The sequence below is a fragment of the Prosopis cineraria genome, unplaced genomic scaffold (assembly GCF_029017545.1).
Source record: "Prosopis cineraria cultivar Desert tree isolate PC_DT_omini unplaced genomic scaffold, ASM2901754v1 PC10, whole genome shotgun sequence".
Taxonomy (NCBI): domain Eukaryota; kingdom Viridiplantae; phylum Streptophyta; class Magnoliopsida; order Fabales; family Fabaceae; genus Prosopis; species Prosopis cineraria.
The window spans coordinates 26,092,362-26,106,032 of NW_026555341.1; positions in this window are offsets into that span (position 1 = coordinate 26,092,362).

Here is a 13,671-nt window from a genome sequence, read left to right on the forward strand (position 1 = left end):
CATTTATTTGGATTAACAAATATGGAACCACTTTCCATGAGTTGAAGAAAAGGTTGACTATTACCTTACTATTGACTATTTCTGACCTAGTTGTACCACCACACACTATTTCACTGATGCTTCCTTGAAGGGTTTAGGATGTGTCTTGATGCAAGATTATCCCATAGTTGTCTATTGCTCTAAGAAATTGAGGCTACATGAAAAAAATTACTTGACCTATGACTTGGAATTGGCCGTAGTGGTCTTTTCCTTAAAGATTTAAAAGACTATAACTTTGAATTACATTATCATCCAAGCAAGGCCAATGTTGTAGCATATGGCTTGAGTAAGAAAATGATTCATACTACCCATATGATAGTTCAAGAATATTGATTTTATAATGGTTTCCATGACATTCCAATAGATATGATTGAGAATAGAATGGCTGTAATCCAGATAGCTAATTTTAGGACGATATTAAAATTATGCAGTGAGAATACAATTGTAAAATTTTCCTAAAAGGGGGTAAATTGGGCTAATTAAAAATTAAAACAATTTAAACAGATATAAGTATAAGGAAGGAGTGATTTGACTAAATAAAATTGAGTGTAAAGAGAAGAGAAGCTTTGCACATAGAGTTTATCCTAATTTAGCTCTATCCACTTAAGCTTATATCCAATCGCTAAGGCACCATTGAGATTTCTTACTATATCTACCAAGATTTTTAATTGCCTAATACAATATAGACTTCTTACTAAGTTTGAAACTTTCCCTTTTACAAAGGTACTAACAAATACCTTTAAGCTCCCTGAGCTTAAATTACTCTAATTTGACTATAAAATATAGAGACAAATAGAGTGATTTCAATAATGAATCACTACAGCAATGAAACTCTCTCTTTTGAGTGAATGTACAATCAATGAGACTCTCAGAATAATGAATTTAATATTAGAAAGTTGTTAGAAAATAAATGTATGTAGTTAGCTCAATATTCTTCCACACCTTCCTACTTCATAAATGAGTCTTATTTATAGTTGATTCTTGAAATAAATCCTTTAGACTCATGTATTTATAGTTGAATACTTCATCTTTATTTCCTTTAAGTTTTTTTATTGGTTGACGCAACAAAATATCACTTTTTAATGGGTTTTCATGTTATTGGTTTCTTGAGGAAAGTAACGGCTTCATGCATTAAAAAGGTATGAAAGGTTGATACCTATAGAGCAAAATCATACAGGTAGAAAGAATTAATCAAAGGTTGAAAGAGTTTGCAATCTAACCTTTAGTTGTGTTTAAAAGGATTCTAGATAGGTAAAAGAGTAAACATAACACTTAGAGTCAGGAAATCATTAAGAATTGGTGAGTTTCAAAATGCTCTATTTTAAAAAAGAAAAAAAAAGAGGATAATTCTTCAAAGATAAATTAGTAGGACTTGTAATATGCCGGTAGGAGTATAAATTTATTGTTGTACATAGTGAAGATCCTTATACAGGTAGAAGTAGTTTATACTAAAAGAATATACGTAAAAACGTTAACTCTTGAAGACATATATCACTAGTTTAAAAAACATTTGTTAAACCATGTGTTTTGATGATTAAAAAATCAAGAAAAGAGGTATTTGTTACTTGTGCATATATCAAGATTTATTGAAGTGACAAAACATCTAAAGACACGAAGAATCAAGAGAAGAAGAAGTTCTATAGGTTTAGTTATTTATTTCTCTTATATTCAATGTGAAAACTATGAGAGTTTAATCATATGTCATTAATTTAAAGTGAATGCATCATTTTAAAATTATTTTTAGGCTCATAAGTCCTTTGATCTTATTTCTCATGCATTTAGAGTGCACTTATATTTAATTTTCTATTTCAAGCTTGATCTGAAATGATCTATGCTTGAAATGATAATTATTGTGCACTTTATAACTTCTCTTAGTCAATTCAAGCTTGAAAGAAAAGACAATCATGCTTTAATTGGATAATAAAAGTTGAGCTTTACATTGCTTGATGTTTCAAGTTTGAATCAGAATTGATTCACACTTGATTGCCACTTTAGGCACACTACATGATGTTTCACGCTTGAATCAGAAATGGTCCATAGATTTGTCACCTATGCATGTGAGATGTCTTGGTGAAGCTTTTGTGCTCTAATTCATGCTTGAAAGGTATTTGCACATAACTTAAATTGTCACATAGCATTAGATTGTGTTTAGAAGAAGTGACAATTCATGCCTCGAAGGAGAATTTCCATGTTTGATTTGTCACTCATTCACTTAAACACAAATCTAACATAAGAGAGCCTAAAGCCAATCAAGCTGATTCAATCTTGATTTGTAATGTGCTCAAGCATGATTGGTCACCTAAATGAGCTAAGTATTTCTATCATGCTGTCCATGCTTGAATGCACTTTGGATCCACTTATGATTTGTCATATAGAATGGCTTGAGTTTTTATTAGCCATTTCACACATGAGTGGAAGAGAGTTCCATGCTTGATTGTCATCTCAAATGGCTTTAGCTTTCTACCAGCCATTTCACACATGAGATATTGATGGATCCATGCTTGATTTGTCACACAGAATGGTTGGATTCTTACACGTTGTAAATCACGTGTGAGTCACCCTGTGTCCACACTTGAATTGTAATATATGCTTGAGTGGAACTTGGTTCAGCTCCATTGCACGAGTGAATTTTTTGGTTCCACACTTGAAATGTCACCAATGGTTACTTTCATTGTTCTAACATTCTGAACTTTGCCAAACTATATATATCAATCAATTCAAGTTTTGAGCTTGAATTTTGATCATTGATTGAGCTATTCTAAGTCTAGATATTCTTGAAAACATTGATTTGTGCATTAAAGATCTTGCATTCAGTGATATAACAACTCTTGATAAATTTGTGAAAAAGCTCTCATTTATACTTTATAGAGAGTTATTCTTTGAGAAATTTATTCTTTAACTAAGTTAAAATCTTGAAAAGAGATTTTTCAAGTGAATTATAACAACTTACTAGTTGTAGTAAGGATTGTTGTTGAAACATGACTAGTCAAGTTTTTAAAGTTGTACTGAAGTTACAAGCACCCACTAAAACTTGTGATTATAGTTGAAAATATTAAGAGTGATCTCGAGGACTGGAAATAGGCCAAGTTATCAGGTTGAGCCAAAATAAATTATCAGTGTAAAAGATTTTCTACCTTGAATCTCTTGATATTTACTTATACTCTTCAAATCTAGAAAAATTATTTGTCACCTAATTCACCCTCCTTGGGTGCCAGCCATATCTAACATTTAGTATCAAAGCTTAGTCTCTTGATTTCAAACTTAATAGTCTAAGAGGATTCTGTGGCTGGTTTTAGTAATAGTTTTCTTCCTAAGGGTGCCAAGATCAATAGGCCTCTAGGATTTAATGGTGAAAACTATATTTTCTTGAAGAGCAAAATGAAATTTTTCTTTGAAGCATCTAATTTAGATTTTTAGGGGATTTTTAAGAAGGGTCCTTATGTTCCTATCAAAATAATAAAAGGAGAGCAAGTAAAGAAAGTTAGGAGTGAATTCACTGAAAAGGAAGAGAAGCTAGTGCTACTAAACTCCAAGGTAAAATTGATCATTACAAGTGCCTTGAGTCAACAAGAGTATTTTAGAGTTAGTAGTCTCAAGACTACAAAAGAAATATGAGATGCTCTTGAAATAGCTCATGAACGCACATAATGAGTTAAAGAAAATAAGATGAGTACACTGACTCAAAAATATGAGCTCTTCAAGATGAAGTCTAAGGAGAGTATTAAAGAAATGTAAATCAAATATACTCACATGATGAATGAGCTTGCTGCACTTGGAAAGACATGCTCACAAAAGGAGCGAGTCAAAAAAATTATGAGAGGACTCCCTGCTAAATAGTAACCTAAAATCATTGCCATTAAAGAAGCCAAGAGTAAATCAATGAAATCAGTTGCTACACTATTTGCCAATCTTGTTGAACATGAAAAAAGGATAACCATGCTGAAGGAAGGTGCAGAAAAGAAAAAAAAATCTTTAGCATTGAAAGCTTTAAAAGAAAGTTTTGATTTTGAAACTAATAATAGTGAAGATTCTAATGAAGAATGGTTATATTTGTCAAGAAATTTGGCAAGTTATTTAGGAAGAAAAAGTTAAATAAAAGATTCCTAAAGAAAAAAGACAAGGAGATGACATGCTTTAAGTGCAAAAAGCCAAGCCACATCAAAGATGATTGTCCTTTAAAACAAGAGAGCAAAAACTTCAAGTATGATAAAAAGAAATTCGAGGCATATCTCTCTTCAATATGGGGTGATAGTGATAAAGAGTCTAGAGAAGAAGAAGCAAATATCTGTCTTATGGCAAAAAGTGATAAAGAACATGTATATGATTCTAACTTAGACTCTAAAGTTGATTTTATTTTTGATGAATTGAAAATAGCATTTAAAGAATTGCATAATGAATCATGTTTGCTTATGAAAAATCTTGCTCAAACTAAAAAGAATCTTGCATATTCAAAAAAGAAAAATATGATTTTGAAAACTAAAGATGAATCCTTAAATAAGAAGATATACATTTTAGAAAATGAAACTCAATATACTGATTGCATACTTCATGCATGTGAAAAGGAAGATTTGAAAGATACACTTGCTAAATTTGTCAAAGGAAGAGAAAATTCGAATAAAATTTTAAGTTAACAAAGAAGTTTTTTTGATAAAGCTAGTTTGGGTTACAAACCTAAGCAAAAACAAAAATATTATAAGAAGATCTTTGTACCTACGACTATGACTAACTCACCCAAAGTTCACTTGTTCTTACTACAAGAAAGGACACATGACTAGGTCATGTATTTATAGGAAATGAGGGTTGAGTGAAAATATGAAGTGGATTCTAAAGAGTTGTACTTACTAATCAAGACCCAAATAAATTTGGATACTTAAAAAAACATAATGTTTGAGCAGGTATCAAGGAGAGTCACACATGAAAAATGGTAACTAGACAATGGCTGCTCCAAGCACATAACTAATGATAGTTTAATATTTCTATATTGGTAAAAACTAAAGATAGTGGCATTGTTACCTTTAAGAACAATGAAAATAGTAGAATTTTGGGTATAGGTAAGGTTAGTAAGAATTCTATCTACATACCTTGCATTGATAATGTTTATTTAGTTGATGGAGTAGGACATAATCTTTTAAGCATAAGTCAATCATGTGATAAAGTTTATCAAGTGTTATTTAATGTTGTGCATTGCATTATAAAAGATGAGAAAACAAGAAAAATCATCCTAGAAGGAAAAAGAATTCAAAATGTGTACTCCATTAATCTCTGTGATGATTATTCCTTAAATACTTAGTGTCTAATATTTGTAAATAATGAGAGCTGGCTATAGCATAAAAGACTACCTCATGTAAATATGAAGTAACTTGACAAACTTGTTAAAAAGGATCTTGTCATTGATTTACCAAAGATAAAGTTTTAAGTTGACAAGTTATATGATGCTTGTATGAAGAGAAACCAAGTTAAAACCACATTTGACAGCAAAATGTGGTGTCCACTTCAAGACCTCTTGAATTGCTTTATATGGACTTAACTAGTCCAGCAAGGGTAAAGAGCTTAGGGGGTAATCTCTACACTTTTGTTATTGTTGATTATTCTAAGTTCATATGGACTATCTTCATGTCTTACAAAGATCAAACTTTTGATTAGTTTGTGGCTTTTGTTGCCAAAGTTCAAAATGAAAAGGGTTTGAAAATTGTGAAGATAAGAAGTGACCATGGTGAAGAATTTGACAATTTCAACTGCATTAAGTTTTGTGAAGAATAGGATATATGTCATGAATTCTTAATACCAAGAACTCCTCATCAAAATAGAGTAGTAGAGAGAAAGAATAGAACATTAGAAGAAATGGCGAGAGCAATGTTAAATGAAAAAAATTGCTAAAATATTTTAGGCTGATGCTATGAGTACAGCATACTACATCACTAATAGAGCTTACATGAAACCAATCCTCAAGAAGACACCCTATAAGCTCTATAAAGTAAGGAAGCCTAACATCTCACATTTGCATGTATTTGGCTATAACTGTTTTGTTTTCAATAATGGTAAGAAAAATTTAGATAAATTTGATTCTGAAAGTAATGAAGTTGTCTTTTTTGAGATATTCTATTAGAAGAAAATCTTTTAGAATCTTTAATAAAAGAACTTTAACCGTTGAAGAATCTATTCATGTCAAATTTGATAAATCCTTTTTAGATGAGAACAAAGAAGAAGAAACTATAAATCTTCCTCTTGATGATATCTCACTAGATGATAAGGAAGAAAATTAAACCAACAATGATTCTATGACTAGTGATCTAATTAAACAAATAAATGATCTTTCAAAGAGTTAGAAATATAGTAAGTCCCATCTTATTGATCAAGTCATTAGAGAAGTTTATGACAAAGTTAGAACTAGAGGTTTACTCAGAGAAAAATGCCATTTCAGTGCATTTATTTCTAATATTAAATCTTTTGACATTAAAGAAGCCTTACATAATGAATATTGGCTTATAGCTATACAAGAAGAGTTAAACTAGTTTGAAAGAAGTCAAGTTTGAGATTTAGTTCCTAGACCTAACGATTATCTAGTAATTGGAATAAAATATGTACTTCAAAAATAAACTTGATGAAATTGGAATTGTTGTTAGAAATAAAGCCAGACTAGTAGCTAAAGGTTATAATCGAGAAGAAGGTATTGATTATGATGAAACCTTTGCTCTATTTGCTAGACTTGAGGCAATAAGACTTTTACTTACATTTTCTTGCATAAAAGTTTTTTTAAATGTTTCGAATGGATGTTAAAAGTGAATTTTTGAATGGATTAATCAATGAAGAAGTTCATGTTGAGCAACCTCCAAGATTTGAAAATCCATCCTTGCCAAAGCTTGTCTACAAACTAAAAAAGGCTTTATATAGTTTCAAACAAGCCCTTAGAGCTTGGCATAATAGATTAAGTACTTTCTTACTCAGTAAAAATTTCAAAAGAGGTTTAGTAGATAAAACCTTTTTTTTCTAAATTGAAGAAAGTGATATTCTAGCAGTGCAAATTTATGTTGATGATATTATTTTTAGAGTTACTAATGAAGTTTTATGTAAGAAATTTTCCAAAATTATGCAAAGAGAGTTTGAAATGTCCATGATGGGAGGGCCAAAATTCTTTCTCAAGTTGCAAATCAAGTAAATGAGAGATGGGATCTTCATAAGTAAGACCAAACACACACATAAGTCACTAAAGAAATTTGAATTTGAAAATTTCAATACAAGTAATATCCTTATGAGTGCTTCCATAAAAATAGATAAAGGTGAAAAAGGGAAGAAGGTGGATCAAGCCAAATATAGACAAATGATTGGATCATTGCTTTATCTCACTGTTAGCAGACTTGATATTGTGTTCAGTGTCTGCATAAGTGTAAGATTCTAATCAAATCCAAGAGTCTCATCTAAAAGCTATAAAGAGGATCTTTAAGTACCTAAATAGTACACCACAATTAAGACTCTAGTTTCCTAAAAGAGCAGAGCCTGATCTAATCATCTATTCAGATGTTGATTATGCTGGTTATAAAATAGATAGAAAGAGTACAAGTAGAACATGCCAATTCTTTGGAGGCTCACTCATTTCATGGTTTAGCAAAAAGTAGAGTAATGTGTCACTCTCTTCATATGATGCTAAGTATTTGGTTGTTGGAAGCTATTGTGCATATATTTTATGGTTGAAACAATAATTGAAAGATTTGAAAATTCATCTCAAGGAAATCCCATTCAAATGTGACAATACAAGTACCATCAATCTTGTAAAGAATCCTATCCAACACTCAAGAACTAAGCACATTAATAAGGCATCATTTTTTAAGAGACCATATGCAAAAAAAAAAAAAAGACATTGTGTAGGAATTTGTTCCTACAACTAAGCAACTGGTAGACATCTTCACTAAACCTATGGCTAAAGAACAATTCACTTTTATAAGGAGAGAATTGGGAATGGTAAATCCTAATGAGTTATGATTAGTCTTTAAATTTTTATTATACATTCTTCTACTTGTCTTTATATTTTGAACATTATTAACTTAAATATCCAAGTAGTTTTAATTTGTTTTACAGGAATCTTGGTTATTTTGATTGATTTAGGATTTTCTTCTAAAAGGGAGTTAATGAATTAGGTGGTTTTTAGCTAGAATTAGAGCAAAGAGAGCCCATTTTAATGTTTTAGGACATTTCAAGCATGATTGCATGTAGCTTACACACTTGAAATGCTTAATAGAAAGTGGCTTTCATAAGGCATGACAAATCATGCATGAGAGCAAGTGACTTTCAAGTGTGAAATGTCACACAGAAAGCTATCTTTCATAAGTCATGACAAATCATGCATGAGAGCAAGTGGCCTTCAAGTGTGAAACATCACACAGAAAGCTATCTTTCTAAGTCATGACAAATCAAGCGTGATAGCTGGGAGGTTTCCTTGACATTTCAAGCGTGAATATGTTATATGATCACATGTGAATAGATTGAGCCAAAATGTTAGAATTCTACAACTTTTTCATATAGATGAATTAAGCATGAAATATATTTATTTCAAGTTTCAAATGACCACATGAACATATGAAGTGATATATCACGTGGAATCACTTCTCTTTCATGCATAAATGGATCATGGCTATGTATATATATATATATTTTGTGGTAGATCATTCATCTTACTTAACCCTTAACATTAAAAAATTTGATTGTTATAGCTCTCTCTGATTCTCAACTTTCTTTTTGACCTTTCTCTGCTCCATACAGTGCTTGAATTCTGTTACCATCATTTGTAAACATTATTTCACATCCTAAATCCTTCCTAAACTCATGTTAATTTGTAACCTATCTCTCTTTCCAATTGCATCTATCTTCCTTATAAATGACAAGAATGAAGGAAACTAGAAAGAAGCAAAGTGATGAAGTGATAAGGAAGAGAAAATCATTAAGGCCATGATTGAAGAGGCTAGAAAATCTCAAGCTTAACCATCTAAGAAAAGCAGAACTCTTAAAATTTCAAAGGAGATTAGGAGAAGTACTATAAGTCAATTAACCTGAAGATGAGCTTACTCGTGTTGGAAGAGAATTATCTAAGGATAGAAGCAATGTGCCTCCTAGTGACAATTTTGAAGCAAGTCTAAGGGAAGGAAAACTTCTAAGTTCAAAGCATATATTAAGGTATAATCAATTCTTTGCCTTTGGACTTGTAACAACTAGGTACTTTACCACGTATGATTCATTTATCAAAGCTCACAATTTTGATATTCATGAATACGTGTGTGGATACAAGAATTTGTTATAGGTTATTATAGAGTACTCCCCAAAAGTAGTCAAGGCTTTTTATGCTAGTTTTGGCTAGGATAGATCCAACAAGACTTATAAAGCTCAAATAAGGGGATGTCCTATGTATTTTATTGCCAAGAGCTTGGGCCATATGCTAGGTATAAAGGCTAAAGGAGTATAGTTATAAGAATATGATTGAGCTACTCAGAAGAATGCTCTTAAGTTTCACACTATAGAAGAAATGTACAAGACAATTATGATGATAGAAGAGGTTCTTGAAGAAGTTTTAAAGCCAGGCTTCTTATTTAGGCCATCAATTTTCCATTGAAGCATTAAATGCTTGCCTATGTGGTGGCAAGATTCTTTGTGAATAAGAGGACAACATTTAACATTTATAGTAAGTTTGAAGGAGAGATTTTGACCAGACTGATCAAGAAAGAGAAGATCAATATGTGTCACTATATATTGATAAAGATTCTATTTGTGTTTAAGAGGGACACAAAAAAGAAGAAGGAAAAGAAGGACATAAATATTGACTTTCCTACTATCATCTTCGCAATTATCTGAAGGTTTAGAGTCAATCACATTAAGGAGTTGTAATAGAGTTCAAGGACACTGTACTCTTCAAGATGAAGTTCAAGTTAGTAAGGAATGACTTTGTTTCAAGAGAAGATGTGATCCAGTAAATGTGGCCAAAGAGAAATAAAAGAGAAAAATGAAAAAGAAGGATGAAGTTGCTGGAACTTCTTTCACTCAGAAAGTACCACCAATGCCAACTCCTCCAGGAGATATGTCAAATGCTTTCCTATACAAGATCCTAATGGCATTAAAGGCAAGCTAGACTAAGCAGTGGTTCACTTGAAGAATGATATCAAAGGCCTTAGGGATATGATGATCTATTTAAATAGAAAATTAAATAGAATTATGGATCATTTTAGGATCTTTGGAACATAAGAAGGAGAAATAAGGTGAGAAAATGAAGCTAGCCTTTCAAGGTACCGAGAAGGCTTAATACATAAAGTCTCTTCTTTCTCAACCTCTAGAACTAAATTTGTTGCACCTCTTTGTCTTTTTGAAATGCTTTTACCTTATAGCCCTTCTTCTAATAAACAAGTAATCTTCTAATCTATAAAGACCAAGAGTCTTTCATCTACCAATAAGTCAAGATTTAACATCAAGATACACCCCACCATACTAAATCTCAAACCAAATTCTAGAGCCATCAAGGAACTTACAAACCTATTCATCCATTTGATGGTCTTCCTGATCTAAATCATCTACCCTCACCCAAATTCACTGAAACACCAATATTTGATGACCTTTATGAAGACATTTCAAACATAAGTGTCACCAAATTTGATAGTAAACTCACTAAAAATGTTAGAGATCCAGCCACTTCCTCTTCTATCCTAAAGCCTATACCCTCTTTAGCTCTTTCTTTTGCTTAATCTATTACTAAAACTTTTCACCATAAGAAAACTATCTCAAACAAAAAAAAACTATGCTTTCCTTATACCAAGAATACTTTTTAGTTGAGAGACTATTATTAAAGAGCCTCAAGATTAAGCAAATCAAATGGACCCTAAAGACCAAACTTAATAGAAAACTGAAGAGAAAATGACTACTGAAGGTTAATCTGAGGAGCATCAGGAGGAACAAGCCAGAGTTAAGGGAGTTACTGATGGCTCAGATGAAGCATTAGATCCTATTCCTACCGTAGACATGAATGATTCCTCTACTTAGGCTATGATTCCTTCAACGTAAACTTTCAGCCTAGATTCTTTGTTTGATAGAGAATCTTGGAAACCTATTTGCATTCTTGAGTTCACACTTTCTTAGGAAGGCCTACATCTTTTTGATGATGCCAACGGGGAGAGAATAGTATTATAGGCTAAAAGGGGGAGTATAGTAGGATATTATGGGCAAGAGGGGGAGTATATAAGTAAGGGGAGAAATATGGTAAGCAAATCAAGTTGGTTACTTGATTTTGTGTTTAGATCATTGATATAGTGTACTGACACTACTTATATCTTTAAAATTTGTCAATAAAATGCATTATTCAGTTCACATTTGGTTTAATTTAATTTAATAGTTTAAGTTCACGTTTTACTTATATTTTAAACTCTTTGTCTAATTAAGGAGGAGTATTTTATTAAACAAAACTACAAAGATTAACTTGAGATCAAGCTACCATCAATTACGAGTCAGGGTCGAGGATGTACCAAAGACTGCCTTTTATACTAGATACGGTCACTATGAGTTCCTAGTGATGTCGTTTGGATTGACAAATGCTCTAGCAGTGTTTATGGACTACATGAATAGAATCTTCTGTCCTTATCTAGATAAGTTCGTGGTAGTATTTATTGATGATATTCTAATTTACTCAAGAGATGAGGAAAAGCACGTAAAGCATCTTCGTACTATCCTGTAACTTTTAAAGGACAATAAGTTATATGCCAAACTCAATAAATGCAAGTTTTGACTAAGGGAAGTGAGATTTCTTAGTCACATGGTATCGGCAGAAGGAATTGCCGTGGATCCATACAAAGTAGATGTGGTGTTGAAATAGGAATTGCCTACCTAGTATTAGATATTAAAAGTTTCTTGGGATTGGCAAGCTACTATCGGTGATTTATTCAAGGATTTTCATAAGTTGCATCTCCTTTAACTAGGTTGACCCAAAAAATCAGTTGTATGTGTGAACCAATAACTATAAATCGGCATTTCAAGAGTTGAAGAGGAAATTGCTGTCTGCTCCAATATTGATTATTTCTAATCCACAATTGTCGTATGTAATTTACACAGATGCATCATCGAAAGGTTTAGGGTGCGTTTTAATGCAAGATGAGTGATTTGCTGCTTATGCCTCAAGACATTACGACAGCATGAGGAGAATTACCTGACCTATGATCTACAGTTAGCAGCAGTGGTTTTTGCCTTGAAAATTTAGCGACACTATGTCTATGGATCTATGTTTGAGGTATTTAGTGATCATAAAAGTCTGAAGTACTTAGTGGATCAAAAGGAGTTGGACATAAAGCAACGCAAATGGATGGAATTTCTTAAGGACTATAACTTTGAGATCAAGTACCATCCGAGTAAAGCCAAAATAGTGGCAGACACGTTAAGCAGGAAAACAGTGTATGTTGCTCATATGATAATTCAAGAGCATCAATTGCTTGAGACTTTCTTAGATACTCAAAGGAAAGCACCATGAATGACGTTATACAACGTGCATTCTATGGTCATAACCAATGAATTGTTGAAAGAGTTACGAACTGCTCAATTTAAGGATGAGTATCTACTTGAGATCTATAAGGATATTGAAGAGAGAAGACCTACAGAGTTTGAATTCAATGATGATGGATATGTGACTTATCGGGATTGAATTTGTGTGCCAAGTGATGAGGAGATAAGGAAGACGATCCTAGAGGAAGCATACCGTAGTGAGTATACTATTTACCTTGGTGTCACCAAATGTATCAGGATATGAAGCAAATATGATGGTACAAGAATGAAGAAAGATGTGATAGAGTTTGTGACTAAGTGTTTGACGTGTCAAAAAGTTAAGATTGAGCACCAAAGGCCTGGTGGTGTGTTGTAACTACTAGAGATCCAAAGTAGAAGTGGGATAGCATATTAATGGATTTTATTACTGGATTTCCTAGAACTTAAGCGGGCTATAATGCAATATAGGTGATTATGAATCGACTGACGAAGTCAGCGCATTTCTTAGTAGTGAAGACTACCTATTCACTTGAGAAGTATGCTGAGGTCTATGTAAATGAAATAGTGAGACTTCATGGGGTGCTAAAGGACATTGTCTTTGACCGTGATTCGAAGTTTACATTAAACTTCTGGAGAGCGTTGTAGAGGGTAATGGGCACTAAGTTGAAATTTAGCGTGGCATATCATCCACAGACGGATGTCAGACTGAGAGGACTATCTAAACGCTTGAGGATATGTTGCAAGCTTGTACCTTAGAGTTGAGAGGTAATTGGGATATATATCTACTGTTAGCGGAATTTGCTTACAATAACAGTTTTTATTCTAGCATTGGAAAGGCTCTGTACGAGGCATTGTATGGAAGAAGATGTCAATCGCCTCTGTGTTGGACAAAATTGAGCGAGAGAAGTCTGTTGGGTCTAGATTTGGTAGACCAAACCACCTAAAAGATCTAATTGATTAAGCAAAAGTTATTGACAGCCCAGAGTAGACAAAAGAGTAAAGTTGATCAGTGTAGAAAATTGTTAGAATTTTTGGTTGGTAATCCTATATTTTTTAGGGTCACATCAATGACTGGCATTAGAAGATTGATAAAGACTAAGAAATTGACTCCCAGGTTTATGGGTCCCTTTAAGA